The 5241-nt window shown below is 31.7% G+C and overlaps 1 long non-coding RNA gene across 1 annotated transcript; it reads right to left on the bottom strand.

Moving 5' to 3' along the window:
- Positions 1-530: 530 nt before the first annotated feature.
- Positions 531-2903, bottom strand: LOC139481271 (uncharacterized). The gene is made up of 2 exons (XR_011654586.1): positions 2723-2903; positions 531-2160 (listed from the first exon to the last, which is right to left on the bottom strand). It is a non-coding gene; the product is annotated as an uncharacterized lncRNA (long non-coding RNA).
- Positions 2904-5241: the final 2338 nt, after the last annotated feature.

The following is a 5241-nucleotide window of genomic DNA, read 5'->3' as shown; positions in this document are numbered from 1 at the left end:
GTTAAAAAAAAAGAAATGTGAATAGCGACGGATATCTAGAAATTGCAATTTAAAGTTGACAAACGCATATTGTATATACATTCTATCCATCAATAAACTTATTATAAAAAAGTTCAATCTACTGGGTCTTCGTGAGCATAGCTGGTATAGACATAATTCTGTTTATGGTTGAATGATGCAACTCGGAAAGTGAAGAATACATACAAAACCATTGCCCACGTATGTATACTAGGTACACAGGTCAAATTAAACGTCAAAGGGATAGTTGTCTCTATGGCACTCGCATCATATCATCTTATTTATATTTGATGTACATGGGTGGTCAAGTAGCTGTAACTATTTTAGTGTTCGTCTTAAAGAAGGTTCTGGTAACTTAATGATCATAATTATTTATAGTTATTTTCCATCTTCATATTGAGAATTCAACAACCAAAGTCGTTGTTTTATACATGAACATATGCTTCAATTGATAAGCATGGTAAGTGTCCTCTCTGAAGATGAAATGCACTGGACATAGAATCATCTAAATATTTGAAATGATAGCAATGAAATTATTTCAAATTAGTATTTAATACTACATGATTTTTATTTTGGTTAGTTTTACACGGTGGTCTCTTCCACTGAAAAGGTATGCAATGTGTAGAAATGTATATGTCAATGGGTCATTAGTCGTACTTTTCTTTTAAGACATCTGTTACAGAAGGATTTGTGTATATAAAATAAACGTCAAGGAGAAATGCTGAAACCTCGGTTCGCATGCTTTCTTTTGTAACATAGTTTTTTCAAAGTATGTCGTAAATATTCTTAAATTCAGAATGTTATTGAAGTAATGCTACATGTGTGTAAATTTGAAATATTATAAAAGAATAGATAAAACAATTCGAAGAATAAAGTTGTGTTAATCCTTTTGACATTTTGAAGTCTCGTCAATTTCTACAACACAGTTGTTTGCAAGATGTTCTGAAAACTGTATCAAATATTAAATAAATTACAGGATTAACAACATTATTCATTAGATATCCTCTGTAAATACACAAAACTGTGACGTATTGAGCGTCTGTTAACGTATCCCAGAAACTTGTTATCACAGATTCTATAATCATCAATGCAATTCTAGGGAAATAGGTGATGAAAAATAATAGTGTGATAAGGAAAAACATTATAGAGAATCGATGTTTGCGTTTAATTCGACTGAAAATGTTGATTAGTTTTGACTTTCGTCTTGTATGAATTGCAGAAGGAGCAGTAGACATATGACCCGGCATGTCGAATCCTCCATTCGTGTCCTCTGTTCGTCTGCTTGTCGTCTTTAATACAATGTCCGTGTTGTAGGAATCAGATTTGTCAACAGAATAATCCTCATCTGCAAAATTAGTTGAGCCAGAATCTTTTATCATTTTGTTCTCGAAACCATGATGTACACTGACGCCTAAAAAACGTATGGTTGACCTATTTCTCTTTCTGAAAGATTCTTGTTTATATATGATACGAAGTAATACGCAGTAAAGTGCGATGAGTGCAACAATTCCAGCCAAACATAATAGTAACAGTGTAACTGAATAACCAAATAGAAAATCTCGATTTACGTTAGGCAAAGCGCCACAATTGTATCCCGTTATTGTTGTGTTTTCACTTTTCAATGGGACCTCCGTTTCGCCATACAAGATAAAACACGGAAGTGATATAACAATAGATACAATTATGATTGCTGTAATTGTCAATCGTTTACTTCGTAGACTCATAGAAGAGTTCGATAGTCGACTGACCTTAATATACCGTTGCACAGCAATTGCTAATAGCATCAGACCTGAACTCGTTGCAGTAAATTGATTTGCACTCCAGATCAGCTTACATATTACGCCCTTTCGAAAGTTCAATGGATTAAAGTTCAAACAGATCCCAAATGATACTCCAAGGCCGCATGCGATCATATCAACAACAGCTAAGCATGGAATGAAATATCTGTCATCTGTTTTTGATTTCATTTGGAAAGTGTAAACGTACACAACTAAACCATTACCAACGAGACTGGCGATTAAAAGCACAAATAAAAGTACAGTATTTGGTATTAATAACGTAACCATAGCATTGTTCAGTTCTTCAAGGTATATGCTGCTCTGGCTTTCGTTTGAATAAAACATTATTCCCAGGTACTACAATCTAAAATCATAGAGCACATATGTTAAACTAGGTATATTGCTTCAACCACCTATTGATGGCAATAACTTTAATATACATACTTTTTGTTGTTATTTATTATTTATCAAACAGTTTAAGATTTATTATTTTCCTATGCCTTTTGAAAAAAGACCCAACTAGACACAATTCATAACCTACAAACCAGTTCAGGAATGTCTATAAATCCATTATATATGCTACATTTTAAAAAAAAGTCTTAAAAATTTAGGAAGGTCAATTTAAATTTTCTTTCCTTTCTGTAAAATGCTAAATTATCCCTTCAGTTAAAGATTCTGTAGACATTTCATTGGTTGCAATAAACTGCAGTAAACTATTTTGTTTGTTAGGGTAAACATTCATCAAAATGATATAAGATACAGTAATCACCTAAACAACATTCGGATTATTCAGGTAGCATAATTAAATTAATTGTACATGGAGGTAATTTTGAACTTGGCGTTTGTGTTCATGAAAAATTGTCTTTTGTGCTCTGCTTTGTTTTCCTTTTGTATGGGATTTTTTATCTATCAAAATATTCATTTACCTGTTTAAATTATGCAATATGCTTATAAATATCTGTCCAATCGCCTAATGTATGTGTATTATATAATATCCGAATGTTTGTCTCTTACGTTTACTGTGGTAATTAAGCATACCATCACTTGAAATTAAACTAATAGGACTATCTTTTGTTAAAATTTCCATTTTGATTTCACTTTATAAATAGATCTTAAGATCATATATCCACTCAGATGCATTGCATCATGTGATATATATTTAAAACATAAGTGTTCTCACTAACATTAAAATGTCAAGCAGTTTGTACCTGTCGGGATGAATATGTATTACTTTGGTACAGAAAGAGATTGGTACATTTGTGCAAACAAAATTTGTTACTTATATATGTTAATAACAGGTTTTTTTTAATGCATTGTTATCATAACCGCCAATATTCCAAGTCAATGGATGAACAATTTGGGGAAAAAAACCATGTATACATTTTTACACGGTGGTCTCTTCAGCTGAAAAGATATGCAAAGACGTATGTGTCATCTTTTGAGAATATCCAATATGTAAATGGGGTGTAATTTCGCAGAGGTAATATAGCAATGTGAAGAAATGTATATATCAATGGGTCATTAGTCGTACTTTTCTATCAAGATATTTGTTAGAGCAGGATTTGTGTATATAAAATAAACGTCAAGGATAAATGCTGATACCTCTGTTAGCATACTTTCTTTTGCAACATATTTTTTCAAAGTATGTCGTTAATATTCTAAATTTCAGAATGTTATCTAAGTTATGCTACATGTATGTAAATTTGAATATTATAAAAGAATAGATAATACAATTCATAGAATACAGTTAATCCTTTTGACATTTTGTAGTTTCATCAAATTCTACAACAAGTTGTTTGCAGGATGTTCTGAAAACTGTATCAGACTTCTTATTCGTTCGGTAATTAACATCCAATCTTTTATTGTAATATTCTTTACAAAGCACAAACATGACAGTATTCACCTTACAAGGTAGTAAAACCTTTAAACAGACTTATTAAGAAGGAATATAGTTACGATACTGTTGTCAGGTCATTAAAGATTGAATATTTTGACTTTATTATTGATTCCTATATAGGGGATATGCATCGGAATTAAACACATTTATTTAAAAACCAGTTGTTGGCATCATACGGGTTATGTTTTTCTCATATATTTTATGAAGGTGTAAAACTAATCTCCTAACGGGATGGATTCTGCCTGGTATTCATATGATGAAGACATTATCTTTCAATCAGTCTAATTGGGGTGTGGAGCTGGCATGTCAGTAACTGCTAGTAGTCTGTTGTTATTTATGTGTTATTGCCATTTTGCTTATTTTCTTTTGTTACCTCTTCTAACATCGGACTCGGACTTCTCTTGAACTGAATTTTACTGTGCGTATTGTTATGCGTTTACTTTTCAAAATTGGCTAGAAGTATAGGGGGAGGGTTGAGATCTTAACAAAATATGTTTAACCCCGCCGCATTTTTGCGCGTCCCAAGACAGGAGCCTCTGGCCTTTGTTAGTCTTGTATGATTTTTTATTTTAGTTTCTTGTGTATAATTTGGAGTTTAGTATGACGTCCATTATCACTGACCTGGTATATATATTTGTTTAGGGGACAGCTGAAGGACGCCTCCGATGCGGTAGTTCCTCGCTGCATTGAAGACATATTGGTGACTTTCTGATGTTGTCTGTTCTATGGTCGGGTTGTTATCTCTTTGACACATTCCCTATTTCTATTCTCAATTTTATGTAACCGTGTCAAATAATAGGAAAAGAATAACATCAACAATTGTCGTCAGAAGGTATAATATATATTTAGATGTAAGTTGCCAAGTAAATTTGCTTATAACATAGCGAAGGTGTACACACTACGTTTCATAGATTTTAACGAGATTTTATTTTCTACTTTGTTTGATTAATTACAAGTCATTTGTTTTATCTTTAAAATTCTGGAACTGAAAGTTTGAATATCAATTCAAGAGATGAAAGATGGGAGATGATGTCAGCAGATCAACAGTTGGCACTAAACGAACAATAATATGAAGAATTACATTCAAGTTATAATTCTATCAATTTATGTTTATGTTTAACTTAAATTTAAGATAGCGTTACATTTCTTATTGTTACTTGATATTCCTTCTCTTTTTTAAAGTAAATCATGTATATACGAAGTTGATTTATCAATTTGAAAAGAAATAACTACTCATCATTTAAATGCTTTTGGTTTTTTTAAAGGTATGTCCTTGTTTTATTTAATTTATTTTTCAGATAAAATCCCAGAAATTTAATCATTGACGTTGACACTGTGGCTTGTATCAAAAATATTATTTGAATTAAGTTTTCAAGTAGACATCTCTCAATATTGTGTTTGTAAGAGCATGATACATTTGCCATTGATGCGCCTTATACCATATACAAATATTTAAAATCTATGAATAGATATTGTAGGCATGTTTGCATCTCAAACAAGCAGGTATCAGGTATCAGGTAAAAACAAAACACACGTTGAAAGCAAAAG

This window comes from Mytilus edulis, chromosome 7, assembly GCF_963676685.1.
Source record: "Mytilus edulis chromosome 7, xbMytEdul2.2, whole genome shotgun sequence".
In the NCBI taxonomy this organism is placed as follows: domain Eukaryota; kingdom Metazoa; phylum Mollusca; class Bivalvia; order Mytilida; family Mytilidae; genus Mytilus; species Mytilus edulis.
The sequence above is the reverse complement of the archived record's forward strand: the minus strand, read 5'-3'. Positions and strand labels throughout refer to the sequence as shown.